Below are 18,361 nucleotides of genomic sequence, written 5' to 3'. Positions count from 1 at the left end.
TCTTCAACATGGTATCAAATCCATCTCTGATCCCTCAGCTTCCATCAACCTTTCTACACACCTAAGTGCACAAGAAGAAATCTTGTCTTGTCATTTGCCCTCATTTCCACCATAGCCAGCTTGACCCACCTCTATTGGAGGACCAAGGGAGAGCATAGAAGAGCATTTCAGCTCTTGACTTCTTCTAGAGATATTCTCCTCAGCTCAGGGCGACTTGGCATGGCACATCAGAGGCCGACATAAGGTGTCCTGGAGAGCAGCATTGCACAAATCGTGAAATCTGGCACAGATTTGCAGGTGGCCTGATACGAGTTGAAGCACGACCTATAAAAGGCACAATCATGGGGGCCACCATAGGGCTTTCAAAGCCCCCCTAGTGGACCATCTCCCTCTAAGAGGGTTTGAAGAAATTCCTCCTATGATGGTGGCTATGAGCCACTAGCTAACCCTGAATATGGGTTTCTAGCAGCCATAACCAAGGAGCTTCAAGCTCAATCATTTTCAACTTTTCTCAACTTGGGCATTATCAACTATGATTTTAATCACTAAAAAACACTTGTTAAGATTTTTTCCTAACCTGTGGAGCTTAAATACAGAGTACTTCTCAATCCATGGGCAATATTAAGCTTGTAAAGATCAACCTACATTATGAGTACTAGAATGGATGTTGGTAAGAGTGCTTCTTAGCACTATTGATGCATTCAACTAATGCTCCATACTGTTTGTTGTTGGTAAATTAGAGATATGAGTGTTATTGTACTCTCCTCTAATTCATCCCATAGCATAGAGTTGATTGATAAGTCATGCTCCACCAAGAACTCCTCTAATAGGCCACATTATTAGGAGGAGCCTGAAGTCTAGTCAAAGCTCACCTCATTGAAACCTAGGAAAACAGTAAAGCTTAAATCAAGGGTTCTTCGAAGAATAGGACCTCCTAAATCCTATCTTGAGATATTGCATATGTATGATTTTCAACCTTTTTCAACTCTACAACTTTAAAAGTTGGTTATAATTTGTAAGGCTATCAATTGTGGTATTCGGTTGTACTTGGCCACCTATAAAGGACTAGACACACACTGCCATTGCTTAAGGCAATAGGTAAGACCTTCCTATAATGGACATGGCCTATGCAGATGTAAGGCCTCAAATTTGCAAGTTCAATGGAAAATATTTCCATCCCTAGAAAGTTTTGGTAAAATATAAAATGATGGAACGATGCTACTGGCCCTTCATAAAAGGGACCAAAGCGATTGACCCATCCAATCCACTTGATGTAGAAGATGATGAAAGAGCTCAGGCCATCATCATGCTTCATTTAGATGAATCTTTAATTCATCATATTGACCAAATCTCCACTGCCAAGGAGAAGTGGGATGAACTTGAAAGGCTCTACGGTGTTACAGGGAAGAACTCTAAGATCTTTCTAAAGATTAAGTTTTTTAGCTTGGAGTATAAATAGGTAGAAGATCTTAGCAAGTTTATTTCACATATGAAGGGGCTTATGGCACAACTGGCCTCTGTTCAAGCTCCCATTCATGATAAAGATGCCATTGCCCATCCTTTTGAAGTCTGTGAAGAAGGTCTTTCCAACCCTTGTGACTACCCTAACTAATATCCCAAACCCAACCTTGGCAAGTACCATCCAGTCATGCCTGGATGAAGAGAAGAGAAACTATACTAAAGGGACTTCAGCATTTACTTCCCGTGAGCAAGTGTTACAGCTTCTACTAAGTGCTCCTTCTATCACAAAAAAGGGCATATTGTAAGCAATTGTTGGAAGAAATATCTTGATAAAATGAAGTGCAATAAATGCAAAAAGACCGGGCATATCACCATTAAGTGCCCAATGTTCCAAAAGTACCTAAGGAATTGGAGGCCAACTTTGCCTCTCAATCCACAAATGACCAACTCTTTTGAGTCTTGTAACCCTCTCTACCTATAACCTTCTTTTGTAGCTTGATTTATAAAGGCATCTCATTGTGGATTAAGGGGGGCATCCTATCATGCTTTATCCAATGCCACCTAGCATTGAGGGGGGTGTTGATAAGTAAGCATGGGAACTCTCCTTATACTAGAGAGGATAAGGGTAGCTAGGTGTAAATGGACTGGAGGATAGGGGAGCAAGGGGAAACCCTAACCCTAAATTCTCCATAGGCTATATAAACATCCTAAAGCACACACTCAATGATGAGGAGAGGGAACTATTGTACCTTGAACAATTGACTAAGCAATATCTTATTCTTGTACTTCACCTCTTTCTCTCTCTCCCTCTTGTGCACACTCTCTCATGCTTCCAACTCTGATCTTCAATAGAGCTCTCTAGAGAACACCAAAGAAGCATGGCAAATACTACAAGAAAATCTATGTCATCACATCAATAAGCTTGTTCTTCATATTTTAAGAAACCATAAGAAGAAAAAGAACACTAGAAACATGAATTCTCTATGCAACATCATAGAATGAATCTCCTACATATTTACCACAACAAACCTTCATATCCACCAATTAAAAATCAAATGAAAAAAAATTAATACTCCTATTAAATGAAAAATAATCACATAAGCTCCATTTTTCATGATTCATAGTCTTCTTTCTTTAATCTCTCCTAATCTCTCACAGTAGATACAATGTTTTCCATAGAAAAATAACTATCTTTCACTCAATCTCTCACACACACATGCTCTCAATCATTCATACATCATAATCCTCATCCAATACAATAGAATGATACACAATAATCCTCTATTGTTAATACACCTCTCAAGAGGTGTGCTTGATATGAAGAGACACTAGAGACACTATAATGACCTTTTAAGGCTCACTACTATCACTATCACTTCAGTCTTCACTTCAAGTCTTCATCGACTATGTCTTCACTTCTTCAAACTCTTTTGAGCTTATATTATTCCATTTTCAACACTAGAAAACTTTCCCAAGCTAAACATTCATTCATTAAAATACTCACATAAACAAACAAAGGCTTATAGAGAAGGCATACAGAAGATCAATAGAAGCTCAACAGAATATCAATAGAAAGCATAAAAATTAGATACCTCCAATCAAAACCAATTCAAACCTTCAAAACCATTCAACACAAAATCAAACACACTCAAACCCAACCATGCACAATCTCAACCTCTCAAAAAGAAGGAAAAAAGGCAAAAAACAAAGGTAAAATAGACCTATTAAAACCAAACATTGATTAGATAAAAACACAAGCATATCACCAATCGTTCAAAGACCATCGTGACCTAAGGCACTCTAAAATACCTCAAAAACCATTCAACCCCATCAATTTTATCACAAAATCAATTATATAATACCTAAACGGCAACAAAAAATCGAATCATTTTAATCCTCAATATATTCTGACACATGATCATGGAGTGTCCTTGCGAGCTTGGAAAAAGAATAATAAAAGCTCTAAATAACCAATCACTCCAATTATAATCTTCAATCCATCAACTCTAACTCCATCAAGGCCACAAAATAAGTTGAGTTTGAACAAATATATAAAAGGAAAACTATAAACCAGTATTAACCAATCCTTAACTTAGCAAAAAAAAATCAAACAAACTATTAAAGGATATAGTAGCTTTTATTTCTCATCTACATCAAGTCTACAGCTTTATCTTCAATCATCCTCTAGCTTTGATTTGCCTCAACTCCAACTTCATTGCCTCATGATAAGGATAGCTCACATACCACACATCTCACATGGACAAAATACCCACAGAATATTGAACTTACATTCACAAGACAATGTAGTCTGAATGGCATAGCCCCTGAAAATTTTGGAGAGCAAAAAGAAGGATTTTGATTTAAAAACAAGATACATTAGAAAGCTAATCAGGTTGCTTAAAAAGATTAGCATATTTCTTTTTAAAATTGCATACTAAGCTTCAATCTCTCTAATGATATCCTCTCATCCACAAAATAGATAGGAACATTCCAAAGAAACTAGAGACAACATATCCTTTCTCAACAGGACAACAAACCTAGTAGGAGAAGCCTGAGCAAAATAGCACAACACATCCATATGAGCTCCTAATACATCCTCATTAAGATTGATAAGAAGAGAATGGATATACTTTCTTGTATTTATGTGCGATCGTTGATGCACAAAAGCTAAATACCAAAAAAAATGAGTGGGCTAACAAGATTACTGGGTGTTGTGAGTTTTGTTTTTATCCCATGTGCTTCACAAAAAAATTCTAACTTATGAGACACATGTTATCCACCATTATCAGTTCTGAGACACTTAAAGTCTCTTGCTAGACTAATTTTCAGTAAGTGCCAAAAAATTTTGAAAATAATACAAAGCCTCATGTTTCCTACCCATAATGGAAGCCCACACTTTCCTAATCCATCATTGAATGTGATAAAATACGATGCCTTCCCTATGGACTCTATAGGCATAGATCCATATATATTGCTATATACTAAGTCAAACATGAAGGGAGAAGCCCAAGTGGAAGCACGAGTAAGTGAAAACAAGATAATTACAAGCTATGGAGGATGGAGCAAGAGAGCGAGAGAGAGACTCAAGATGTGGGGACTCCAATAGTCACAATGTGTGGCCAACCTTTCTTTATTCATTCGCCACTAAAAAAATATTGAATGAAGAGACAATGATAGATGCCCACCACCTCCAATGTATAGTTGTGCAAGTACTGTAAGTGTGGTGGAGTGTAGTAAACACATGGGCAATGTAGACACTAGTACCTTTATCCCCAACGATCTCCCACTTAAAGACAAGCATGCCTCTAGTGAGAAGAGAACATGGAAAAAAATGATAAAGTACCAATGTGTATAAAGTACAATAGGATGAGGAAAGATGACATCGTATACTATGCCCATCATCTTCCTAAGGAAGACAAAACGTTCCATTGAGAGACTTTTAGTGAGTATATCTACAAGATTTTGGTCAATTGAGATATTAATAAGCTCAATAGACTTTCCCTCAATAATATCTCTAATAAAGTGGTAATATACCTCAATGTGCTTTATCTTCATATGAAAGACTAGATTCTTGGCCAACTGAATAGTACTCATAAAATCCAAATACAGTACATGGACCATATCAATAATACCAAGGTCTACCAACAAATAGCCTAACTAGAGAGCCTCCTTGCAAGTCTCAGGGGCTGCAATGTACTCTACCTCTATAGTAGATAGTGTAATGTGTTTTTGCATCCTAGATATCCAAGAAACAACACCTCCAACAAAGATGAAGACATAGCTAGAGGTGGACTTCCTATTGTCTGCATATCTTATACAATTAGAGTCACTGTATCCCACCACTCTTGTATTCTGTCCACCATAACATATGCACATATTTGCAATGCTCTTAAGGTACCTCATGATACGCTACATGACATCCCAATGCTGCTTGGCAAGTGTAGCCATATAGCATGCCATAACTCCCACTAAGTGCTAGATGAGTGGCTATCATGGCATACATCAAACTACCCACTATATATGTACAAGCGATCTTGGCCATCTTTGCCTTTTGCTCATTAGATTGTAGAAAATTGGCATGACTAACCTTCACATGAGAAGGTAAAGGACAACTAGTAGGCTTAACATCCTGCATATGAAATCACTCAAGGACCTTTTGGATGTACTCCTTTTGTGATAAGTAAAGAAGCCCCTTAGAGTAAGTGCACATGATGCTCATCCCAATAATATGTGTGAGGTTATCCCATGTCCTTTATCTCAAAGCTTTTCTTAATGCTAACTTTTCAAGGCATCCAACTCATCATGAGCTCTCCCAACAATCAATATATCATCCATATACAATATTAAAATCATAAGGCTTCCATCATGGGTTTGTTTTATCTATAAATGCAGATCTATATCATTGTAGGGTATATCTCTATAAATGCATGAAAGCATCAAACTTATGGTACTATTCCCTAGGTTCATAAAGACTCTTTCTCAACTTGCATACTAGGTATTCCCTTTCTTTTTTCTCAAAACCTTAGGCTAATGCATAAAAATCTCATAATGCAAGTCCCCATGTAAAAAAGGCGTATTTACATCCATTTGATAAAGGATCATATTTTACTTAAAACTATACGAGAAAATATCTTATCAAAGTCAACACCATATTCTATTTAAAATCCTTAGCAACCAATCTAGCCTTATATGCTGGCTTGGGTTGTCCAAGGGTACTTTTCAACTTGTATACCCACTTGCATGGCAAAGCATGCTTTCCACTAGGAAAAGGAATCAAAGTCCACACATGACTTTTCTATAGTGATTCATACTCTAACTGCATGGCCTTCTTCCAAGGGTGACTATCATCTCTATGAAAGGCAAGAAGGATCGAAGCTTACTTGGAAGAGCTATGGCAAGAGAGCAAGAGCAAGAAAAAGAGAGAGACCAAATGGGGCCTCCAACAGTCACAATGTGTGATCGGGCCTTTCTTTATTCAAACTGTCACTAAAAGAATAAAGAATAAAGTGACGGTGATGGGTGCCCACCACCTGCAAAGTGCAGTGGCGGGTATTATCAATGTAATAATACATGGGCGGCTAGGTAGAGGTGCCTTTACCCCCAACAACCTCCCACTTAAAGGCAAATTTGCCCCTGTGAGAAGTGAAAAAAAAAAAGGCAGTACAATGTACACATGTACAACAGGATGAGGAAAAATGTCATCTCATACAGCCCCCATCAATCTCCTAAGGAAGGCAAAGCGCTTACTGAGGCTTTTCGTGAGCAGATCTGCAGGATTTTCATCAGTGGAGATCTTGACAAGGTCAACAGACTTGTCCTCCATACGACCCACGTATGAAGTGATACCTCACCTCAATGTGTTTTGTCTTCGCATGGAAGACTAGATTCTTTGCTAGCTGAATAACACTCATAGAATCTAAATGCAACGTAGGTATAGTATCAATCCCAAGGTCATGAACCAAATGACCCAACCATATGGCCTCCTTGCAAGCCTCAATAGCTGCAACATACTTGGCCTTAGTGGTACCCTGGACATCCAAGAAACAACACCTCCAACATAGGTGAATACATAGCCAGAAGTGGACTTCCTACTATCTGCATGTCCTGCATAATCAGAGTCTGTGTAGCCCACAACTCCTGTATCCTATATGCCATAGCAAATACACATATTTGTTGTGTCCTTCAGGTATCGCATGATACCCTTCACGACATCCCAATGTTTCTTGCCAGGAGTAGCCATATAGCGTGCCACAACACCAACTGTAAAGGCAATATCTAGATGAGTGACTATCATGGCATATTGGAGCCCCAAGAGGAACACCAAGGAAAAGGGAATTCTCTTGCAAGAAAATCTATCTTGTAACATCAACAAGCTTGTTTATTATGTTTCATATGATCAAATGAAGAAAAGAACACCAGGCACAACAAATCTTCATGCAGCATCATGTAGATCTCCCACGGATTTGATAGAATCAACCATATTCTTCAATATCTTCACAAAATCCATCAATAGAACAAAGAAAGCAAAGGAATACACCATCTTTGAATGGAAATACATCACATAGTATTCATCTTCAATATCTTCATAGTCTTCTCTCTCAATCTCTCATATACAATCACTCTGTTCAGTAGAATCTCTCTCTCTCTCTCTCTCTCTCCATCAATAATGCATCATATCCTCACTACAATCTCTCAAAAATCACTCTCAATAATCCCTCTTAGGTCGTAGATACCCCTCCCAAGAGGTATGTCTGATATGAAGAGTCACCAGAGCCACTACAGTGTCTTTTCATAGCTCACTATTGTCACTTCACTTCAGTCTTTACTTGAGTCTTCAGCAGCTACTTCTTTCACTTCTTTCAGCTCTTTTGCACTTGCATTCACCTCTTTCCAAGGTTAGAAAACTTTTCCAAGCTACACTCTCATCCATCAAAACACATACAGAAGTATACAGAACAGTACCAGAACAGCTACAGTACAGAACAGAACAGAAACAGAAACAGAGGCTCTACAGAAGACCTACAGAAGGTTACAGAAGGTCATCAAAACCACATAACTCATACTCAAACCATTCCAAACTCTCACAAACCATTCAATAAACTTTCACAAGATCTCAATCTTCATCAATCATCAATTCATCCCTCCTTACAGAAGACAATCAGAACAAAACAGAAGCTATACAGAAGGTATACAGAACCAATCAGAACCTATCAGAACATCACAGAACCACTAATAAACATCATGAACTTCCAAAACACAATCAATATCATCCAAAACACTCTCAAACCACTTCCAAACCAATCAATCATCTCATAAAATCAACCATTCAGCTCTCAAAAACAACAAAAATCAGCCCAAAAAACAAGTCATTCCAACACTCAACATATCCCCACACTTAATAAGGAAGCGTCCTCGCGACCCAGGAAAAAGGGAATACAAGTTCAGGTAAAAAACGCAACTTTAATCTGCAATATCTTTTCAAAAAGAATCCATTCACCACGACCCCAACTTATAACCTGCATCTGATATAAAAATACAAAGAAAGGAAAACCCTTTATACATTAACACTTCTTATCAAACTAAAAATCACAACAAACTTGTAAAGGATATAAGAGTTTGTCTTCTTCTTCTTCATCAGCATCTTCAACTCTCCAATCACGACCCCATCACCACAATTCTCCAAAATGTAGCTCACACACGAAATCCAATCCAATAGGAAACCACCGCGTTCGTTTTACATAAATGAACTCACAACACAAACACTACACACAACACAACCATCTGAATGACTCCTCCAAAAAGAGAGATTTTCATTAAAAAGCATCCACCATACATTGGAAAGGTATCAATGAAGATGATCCCTCTTGAAAGATTGATGTTGTCGAAAATGATCCATAGACAAGGATTCATCTACAAAGGTTTTGGGAGGATTTTGAAAAAACTGAAGACAGCACATCCTTTCCAACAGGACCAGGTATCTGCTAGGCAAACAAAGGGCATGAAAATACAATATATCCAGCTGCTGGGAATCAATGCTCACATTGACATTCATGCACAACTTTGGAATAGGCTTGGAATCATTATGAGAGTGCCTATGCATATACGCCAGCTACCAAGCAAAGTGAGTAGTTAATCGCACTAAAGGATCTGCAGACTGTGAATACTGCTGAACAAAATGAACATAGTTCTGATAAGCTTGATTGGTAGCTGTCCATTCTCCTGGAATTACTGGCCAATTAATCTGAGGTCCTGTAAGGGAATCATTCGAACTCCATCCCCTTCTTCTGGAAATCTGAGTATCAAACCCGTCATAGTCACTAACCAACTGAGGTGGTTGAGATATAGAAGTGTTAGGAGAGGGTAGTGGAATAAGGAAAAGTGGATGAAGTAAGGGGTAGGCAAAATCATAAAAGGAAGAAAAGTTTAAAGAAGGAGTGGTAGAAATTTGTAGGGAATCAGTAAGGAAGGGTGTTAACTGATAAATAGGAAATGTGGAAGGTACATGAACGGATGGAGAAGGACATGGTGGAGAAGGGGAAAATACTCTATCCTCAATAAAGGAACAGTATGTAAAAATGGGAATTTGAGGGAAAGATGAAGGTTGGAAAGGAAGGGGTAAAATAGTGGTGAAATTAGATTGACAAAGGGAAAGATATATATCATATCGGTGAGCCATTTGTTGGTAAGATAGGAGGGTAGGAACAGAAGGTCCTAAGAGAGATCGTCTATGATAGGCATCAAAAAAGGTAGAATCAAACGGATTATGTTTTGAAAGATAGGCTAAGAGATCCATCCTCAGTTGATTAGTACTCTGGGCATAAGTAGGAGCTGTGTTTTGTCTTTGATTCAAAACCACAGAATCAATCATGGTATGCCAGGAATTATCATGACAATCAGCCACTTTGGATGAGTAACTCTGGAACATGTCAGCTATGCGCAACTCCAAATGGTTGACATACAAAACAGCTTGTAGAACCACATCCCCCACATACCATGCCATATCCACCTCATCTGGAATTAACAAGTCGCCTCGTAGATACATATATGATATCAACATGGTATCTGGCGTGACAGAATCTTCAAACACCATCCTTACTACCTCTGTCAACAACTCAGCAGACCAAGCCCCACTCCATCCATCCTCTGGAAGAGGTAAATCCATCGTGGAAAGCTTCATGTAGAAGACCAACTTCTGTAAGTGGTAGTGGACAAAGAAAGAATGGTCTGGTGGAACATATTCCTAAAACTGCTCAAATGTAGACCATAACAAGTCCATTCTGGATTGCAATCTTTCCACTTTATCTTGGAATAGAGGGCACAAGGTAGCCTGTCTCTGAAGAGCAGCCAAGTCCTGCTGTGAAAGAGAAGGGATCACGGGAACATTAGGGCTTGGAGGAACAGACCGTGACTTGGCCAGTTGATCTGTCAACTGCTTGATTTGGGAGGCTTGGGATTCCACTATGTCATTAGCAGTCTGTAAGGCTGAGAGTTTGTCATCTAAGAGATTTTGGAACACCTGCGCTTCTCTAGACATCCTCTCCTTCTCCTCTGAAAGGCTAGTAACCTCTGATTGAGCCTCTAGTAACTCGATCTTCAAAGAAGAGATCTCATCTCTTTGGGTTGCAACCAGTTGGGTTTGTTGTTCCATCTGCTTAAACAAATCTGCTAGGGTATCCTTAGCAGAAGCTAACTCGAATGTTGCCTTATGCAACTGGTCTTTAGACTGCATGAGTTCTTCATAAAAGGACGCGTACAGCTGTTGAACACAGGCTGTCACTGACAATTCAATGGAACTCTGAATGTCTTTACAGAGGAAAGGAATTGCATCTCCCGAGACTAGACTGTTCAGTGAGGAAACTGATATGTCCAATGATCCTTCACGATGTGCTCTGAACAGGTTATTACAAGTGAGATACCCAGGGAGTTCACTGCCAGAGGTAGCAGGGATGGGCATTGAAGGAAGTACTGAAGGAGCTTTATTTGCTACCGGCTTCAAGCGTTTGCGCTGGATGACCAGGGGAGGCGGAGAATCATCATCCTCTGTGTCAATAGGTTCTAACTCATCTGAAGGTGGAGGAGGAGGTACTGGATCTGATGGAGGAGGTGGAGGTACACTCTTCTGTAAACCTGAATAGGTCAAGAAGGCAGACAAATATGATCCATATGTGACATTGGTAACATTACCCCTGGTGACTTTGATAAAATGTTGATCCATTTTAGTGAGGAGGTAAGTGCTCCAATCAATAGCAACTCCTTTCAACACCATCCTGGAAGCTGTGAAAAGCTCTTTGGACAAGTACTGGGATGGCGTTTTTGTTGAGAGATCGAGCTCCACTCGCGATATGCCAGGGTGACCGTTGTGCATTTATGTCACCGACTTATCAGTTTGCAGATGCGGTTGGTACACCGCCCATGAATAATAGCTAGATGACAGCTATCCTTATCTACTCTAGTTCATGGCTCAGTTAGTATGCCACCTTAGTTATTTGAGTTTGGTTTGAGACCCATATATAGGGTTCTTCTATTTCTTTGTATATGAGTTCTTTTTGGCTTACACAACTAAGAAGAGAAAAACTGTTTTCAGCCTCCACCTCTGTGTGTATTCCCCCATTGTGCAAGCAAGAAAGCTATAAGTGAGACTCCTTCCTTCTCTCCCACAATCTTGACATGGTATCAGAGCCTTGTTCGTGGTAAGGAGCTCAAGGAAGCAAGCCAAGCTCGCGGCGTTCTGGTAAGAGGAGCAGTGCTGCTTTCATTTTCTGTTTTGGGAGCAGATCTCTGCAGGTAGCACAGCCGAAAATTGCAAGAGTGTATTGTCTCAGGTTGAGACGCCCTTTGCGGTGAAGCAAGAGGGCAGTATATGCTGCGGGTAAGGGCTTTAGCCCTTGGTGACCCTGTTTTTTTGATTTGAGGCCATTTCGGGGCCTGTTTTGGAGGCGGAAGTTTTCTACACGCACTCAAGAAAAGACCCTATTTTATGCTGTGCGACCACTGTTCTACAGGTCGGTGAAAAGTTACTGTAGAAATTGCATCGTATGCTTGTGCGCAGAGACATTGGGAGTTTCAGAATCATCCTTGGTTCCTGTTTATGCAAAATCGTCACTAGGAAGTGACTGTGTGGTCAAATACTACTAGTTTTGCAGATTTGCCCTTGTGAGGGTGAAGCTGTGTTTTTTTTGCAGTGACAGAATTTTTTGCAGTGTTTTGTAATGGCGTCTGATTCTCTTTCACATATTGTAATTGAAAAGCTTGACAAGAACAACTTCTAGGCATGGAAGTTTAGAATGACGAATTTCCTTATGGGAAAAGGATATTGGAAATTTGTTGCAGGAAATGAAGAAGAACCAGTTCTTCCTGATGTTCCCAATCAACAGCAAATGCAGGCATTTAAAGCATGGCATGAGAGAGCCAGGAAAGTTATGTACTGGCTGTCTATTAGTATTTCAGACTCTATGATTGTGCATATTCAGGATGCAAGTACGCCAAAGGAGGCATGGATACTTTGTCAAAAATGTATAGCACAAATATGCAAGACAGGAAAATGCAGCTCAAACAAGAGTTGCATAATGTGCAAAGAGAAAGTATGAGCATCAATGACTACCACATCAAAGTGAATAAGATTGCAGATGCACTTGCTTCCATTGGGTCGCCAGTGGAAGATGATGATTTAGTTTCTGTGACCTTGAATGGTCTAGGAAAGGATTATGCACAGTTTCAGACATCCTTTTCAGTTCGTGAAAGATTTCCTGATTTTGAGGAGTTAATTGCTCTTCTAATTTCTGAGGAGCAGAGAAATGGTGGTGCATCTTCTTCAGGAGGAACTTCAAAAGAAGCTGTCTTCTACTCAAATGCTGGAAGAGGTAGAGGCAGAGGTAGAGGAGGCCGATCTGGAGGCCGTGGTAGAAATTAGAATATGCAGCAAACTCAAGAAAACCAGTCCTATGGAGAAGGACATGGTAACTCTAGAGGCAGGGGGAGCCAAAGAGGTCGTGGTGAATGGCAAAGAGGCCAAAATGCAAACAGTAATGTTGAATGCTACTACTGTGGTAAAATGGATCATATGGCTAAAGACTGCTATAAAAAGCAGAATGACATCATGAATGGAAAATTGCAACAAGGGAATTATGCATCTTCTAGTAGACAGGGTGATGACAAAAATGAGCATTTGTTCATGGTGCAGCACATGAACAATTCTGTGACAAGTGCAGAAGAAAGCAACGATGTGTGGTATGTTGACTCAGGTGCATCAAACCACATGACAAGTCATGCAAAATGGATGGAGGATGCAAGGAAAATGAAAAAACCAGGATTTGTGGAGACTGGTGATGATACTGCACATCCTATTGTGCAGATTGGAAAAATTCCTTTGTCTATGCAGGATGGGAAAAAGAAATACCTGTCCGATGTATTTCATGTCCCGAATATCACCAAGAATCTGGTTTCTGTTGGTCAAATGGTTGAGCAGGGCTTGCAGGTCAGATTTAATCCTCATGGATGCTTTGTTGAGGATATGAAAAATAAAGGTCGCTTGATAGCAAAAGGAAAGAAGAAGGGCAGAATGTTTACGTTGGATGCAGACATGTCTGAATTGAGTGCAGCAATGTTTGCACATGGGACCGGTGTAGTTGCAGATATTGATATCTGGCATAAACGCATTGGTCATGTTAATGTACAGCGACTTAAATTAATGCAGGCCCAAAATATTGTTGCAGGATTGCCTAAATTCAAGGTTGCAAAAATGCATAAGGTATGTGAAGCATGTCAATTTGGAAAACAGGCAAGGAAACCATTTCCTAGACATGTTCAAGAGAGTGAGAAGCCATTGGAATTAATCCACTCTGATGTGTGTACTACTAAAGCTGCATCTCTTGGAGGCTGTCATTATTTTATCACTTTTATTGATGACTATAGCAGAAAAGTTTGGGTGTATTTTATGAAAAAGAAAAGTGAAGTTTTTGGGCATTTCAAAACTCTTAAAGCTATGGTTGAAAAAGAAACAGTCCTGTAAATAAAATGCCTAAGGTCAGATGGAGGGGGAGAGTACCTCTCAAATGAGTTTGCAAGGTTCCTACAGGAGCATGGCATAAAGCAGCAATATTCATGCAGTCATACCCCACAACAAAATGGAATTGCAGAAAGGAAAAGCAGGCATATTGGAGAGGTATCTCGTGCCATGCTCAACGAAAAAGACTTGCCAGATTTTTACTGGGCTGAAGCAGTTGCTACAGCAGTCTATATAATAAACAGGACTCCCACTGCAGCAATACATGGGATGACTCCAGAGGAGAGGTATACTGGTAGGAAACCAGATATTTCTCATTTGAAAATTTTTGGTTGCATTGCCTATGTACATGTGCCAGATGAGTTGAGATCCAAGTTGGATCCAAAAGCTGAGAAGCGCATCTTTATTGGTTACTCTCTGCAGCAAAAAGGGTATAGATGCTATAACCCTTCTACTCGTAAGTTTACAGTGAGCATAGATGTTGTTTTTGATGAGATGAGTAGCTGGTATAAACCAGTAAATGTGATTGATGATGTAGATACACAAAATGGTAATGCTGCACAGAATTCACAGCAGCAGTCACAAAATATTAGTGGACCTGGAGCGTCCTCTAGCAATGGTTCACATTCTTCGCCATGGACAGGCAGATTGAGATCAGGAGAATCTTCTCAAAGCAATGCAGATAGTGGTATGCAGGTATCACGAAAAGGAAAAGAGAAGGTTGATCAGCCCATGTTTGATGTGAATGCAGGTCACTCTTATGTGGATGGTGAATCCAGTGGCTCAGAACACAGCATTGATGATGAGTTGGGTATTCCTTCTATTGTTACACTTGGAGTAAGAAAGACCAGGGATGTTTTGAGAGCACCTGGGAGTGAACCTACTTTGCGCAGGTCTATGAGAGCTAGGTATCCTGTGGATAGGCTGAAATATGATGGATTTACAGCCATTCACTATGCATATATGGTCAAAGTGATACAAGAACCAGAACCCACTTCTTTTGAGCAAGCCATGGGAAAAGAAAAATGGGAGAAAGCCATGGATGAAGAAATGGATGCCTTGGAAACAAATGCTACATGGGAGTTAGTACCTTTGCCTAAAGGTAAGAATGCAATTGGCTGTAAGTGGGTTTATAAGGTGAAGCACAATGTAGATGGTTCTGTGAACAGATACAAGGCAAGATTAGTAGTCAAGGGGTATGCACAAACATATGGCATTGACTATGAAGAAACATTCAGTCCGGTTGCAAGGATGGCAACCGTAAGAGCAGTCATTGCTACGGCTGCATCAAAGGGATGGTCTTTACATCAGATGGATGTAAAGAATGCCTTCTTGCATGGTGATTTGCAAGAAGAGGTCTATATGGAGTAGCCACCAGGTTATGTGCATGTTGTTCATCCTGAGTTTATTTGCAGGTTGAAGAAAGCCTTGTATGGCTTGAAGCAAGCACCTAGAGCATGGTCTGACAAGATAGAACAGTATCTTGTCACTATTGGCTTTCAGATTTCCAAGGCAGATTTCTCACTTTATGTGAGAAAAACAGAGAAAGGTATTATGCTACTTGTCATTTATGTTGATGATTTGATTATGACAGGTGACAGTGATGAAGATATCCTTCATGTGAAAATGCTATTGAAGCAAAAGTTTGAGATGAAGGATTTGGGAGAGCTGCATTATTTCTTGGGCATTGAGGTGATTAGATCACCAAGTGGGATACAGCTCTTGCAGAGGCAGTATGGATTGGACATGCTGTCCAAATATGGGATGACAGGCTGTAAGCCTATTTCAGTTCCTTTGGAGCAGAATGTGAAGTTGAGCGCAGGTGCAGGTGAGCTTCTGGAAGACCCTACTATGTACAGACGCATAGTAGGAAGTTTGATTTATATGACTATTACCAGGCCAGATTTGAGCTATGCTGTTGGATTGGTAAGTGAGTTTATGCAGGCTCCAAGGAAATCGCATTTGGATGCGGCTAGACGCATACTCAGGTATGTGAAGTCCACATTGCAGTATGGACTATTTTATGAGACTGGGGTTCAGATACAGTTGTATGGATACACTGATGCTGATTGGGCTGGTAGTATTTCTGATAGACGATCTACCAGTGGGTATGTATTCTCTTTTGGGAGTGCTGCAGTCACTTGGAGCAGCAAGAAACAGCCTACAGTTGCCTTGTCAAGCACAGAGGCTGAGTACAGGGGTGCAGCAATGGCTGCATGTGAGGTAGCTTGGTTGCACAAGCTACTTTATGATATGCATCAATCCACAGATGGGCCAGTTGTCATTTATTATGACAACATGAGTAGTATACACTTGGCAAATAGCCCAGTCTATCATGCTAGAACAAAGCACATTGAGGTGCATTATCACTATGTGCGGGAGAGGGTTTTACTAGGTCTTATTGATCTAGTTTATGTCAGCACAGAGGATCAGGTAGCTGACATATTCACGAAGGCATTGGGCGCATTTTTTTTGCGCAAGTTCAGAGATCTACTTGGTGTGCAGGAATTGGGATTGAGCTTGAGGGGGAGTGTTGAGAGATCGAGCTCCACTCGCGATATGCCAGGGTGACCGTTGTGCATTTATGTCACCGACTTGTCAGTTTGCAGATGCGGTTGGTACACCGCCCATGAATAATAGCTAGATGACAGCTATCCTTATCTACTCTAGTTCGTGGCTCAGTTAGTATGCCACCTTAGTTATTTGAGTTTGGTTTGAGACCCATATATAGGGTTCTTCTATTTCTTTGTATATGAGTTCTTTTTGGCTTACACGACTAAGAAGAGGAAAACTGTTTTCAGCCTCCACCTCTGTGTGTATTCCCCCATTGTGCAAGCAAGAAAGCTACAAGTGAGACTCCTTCCTTCTCTCCCACAATCTTGACAGTTTTGGCAGGCATAAACCTGTCCTGGAGAAACTGACAGACCATCTTCCATACGGGATCAGTGATCATGGAAAAGGAAACTCCTGAAGAGTTGATCACCTTCTTAACATCCAGCATTTCCCTTGTTTGCTTTTGCAACAGCTTCAGAATCTCTTCATTAGAGAAAAGCTGACGAGTGGTAACAAAAGGTTCACCTTTGGAGGGAAGAGACAGAGCCTTCCCTAGGCCTCGAGGTGTCAAAGTCATAGAAATTCCCTGGACTAGTCCTGTCTTCTTGATGTAGGAGGCCAGAAACTCGTCACATAACGACGGATCCTCTGGAAGCAATGGAAAGGAAGTAGCCACAAAAGCAGCGAGTCCCGCCTTCGTGAGAGGCTCAAAAGTGAGTAGGGAAGAGTAATCCCTACTAACTAGTGGGACGTACTGGATAGGGGGAGGAGCATGAGAAGGCACCATTTAGATGGTTACACACACACCACAAACACAGACAATCAAGGAGAATGCCTGCAAAGCAACAGACAAAAATCCAAGGATAAGAGAACAACCAAAACAATAAAACGTGACTCGACCAACTAACCCCAAGCAAACCACAACCTAGAAAAAATTCGACATGACCTCGAGACACATGCGACCGAAAGCTTCATGCTATGCATCAGACAAACACCCAGAACCCCGTATCAGGCAATAAAAGAAAAAACTACACACCGTACCCTTAACCGTAACAAAGAAGCGGAACCAAAACAATACCACATCCGACACAGATCAAGACTACATCATTGATAAACCAGTGTTTGACTATGGAAATAACTCCAATGACTGCGCATACCCATCCCACGAAACGGGTTCGTTAAAATGGGAAATTAAGTGCAGTGAGGGGGGATTAATTTAATGAAGGGTTTATTTTAATAAATTATTAAGAATGGGTGAATTTTTATTGAGTGATAAACTTTAGCAAGAAAACGGCGGTTCTTTCTTATAAATTGAATTACCAATTATTAGGTTAAAACGGTGCTTTAAGTCGAATCCCGGACTTCGATACCCAGACTGGGTCTCTAAATGCAAGTTCATTGATTACAAATTAAGGTGATGTGGAGCGCTTTTTTGCCAGCGCGTGCTCTTGTGACGGCTGGTTCTTTTTAATTAAAATTTAAAGTGCCTCTTTAGCGCACATAGCGCATGCTAAGTGAACAGCGGGTTTATTTTAATTAAACAAAATATGGTGTGTTTAGCGCGAATGCGCGTGGAAACTGTGGGTGAATAAATAGATCATTTTAACAATTAATTTGTGATTAAGGGGGAAATAAAAATAAATAAAGCACATAAAATAAATACCTGGAAGGGGTATGTATGTAATGGCCTAAATGCGCACGGAAGAGTCCCCCAAAAGGAGTGAATCCAGTAAAAGAAAAGTAAAGACCACTGACGAAACAACAAAGACAAAACCTTAGTGGATGTGTCGATGGTGATGAGTAGATTGGTTTTAGTGTATGAGGATTTATGATTTTATTTTTTTT

The sequence above is a fragment of the Lygodium microphyllum genome, chromosome 19, assembly GCF_053477565.2.
Source record: "Lygodium microphyllum isolate KBCC chromosome 19, Lygodium_microphyllum_v1.1.10, whole genome shotgun sequence".
NCBI lineage: Eukaryota > Viridiplantae > Streptophyta > Polypodiopsida > Schizaeales > Lygodiaceae > Lygodium > Lygodium microphyllum.
Note: the sequence above shows the minus strand (reverse complement) of the source record.